The following is a 472-nucleotide window of genomic DNA, read 5'->3' on the forward strand; positions in this document are numbered from 1 at the left end:
TCTCTCTCTCTCTCTCTCTCTCTCTCTCTCCCCCTGGCATAATCCCACCTGTTAATGTCCTCCAAAAGCTTGAAAGGAAGCACCTTATTGTCGACCTCAACGTGGAATTCGTACGCCACCGAATACCCCACCCGCGCATCTCTTATATCAAAACCAGAAATCTTGAGGTCATCGGCTTGAAGCCCTAAAGACTTCACCGTTGCTTCCTTCAAATCCTGAATTCAAAATCAAAACTAAAAAATTTACAGATTAAATAACGCTAAAGAAATGAATCGAAAGACTGTGAAAGAAATTGCATTTTGTGATTACTTACGGAAATAGCTTGGGATATGGAGGGCTGAAAAAATTAGAGCCCGAGAAGAGGACGGAGATTGCGAAACCACGATAAGCAAAAGCAACACTCGTGAATAAAAGGATTTGTTCAGCAAACTTGGTATGGATTTGTTCAGTTCGACGAGAGCAGTCCAAAGAA

Source organism: Morus notabilis, unplaced genomic scaffold, assembly GCF_000414095.1.
Source record: "Morus notabilis unplaced genomic scaffold, ASM41409v2 Scaffold448, whole genome shotgun sequence".
NCBI classification, from domain to species: Eukaryota; Viridiplantae; Streptophyta; class Magnoliopsida; order Rosales; family Moraceae; genus Morus; species Morus notabilis.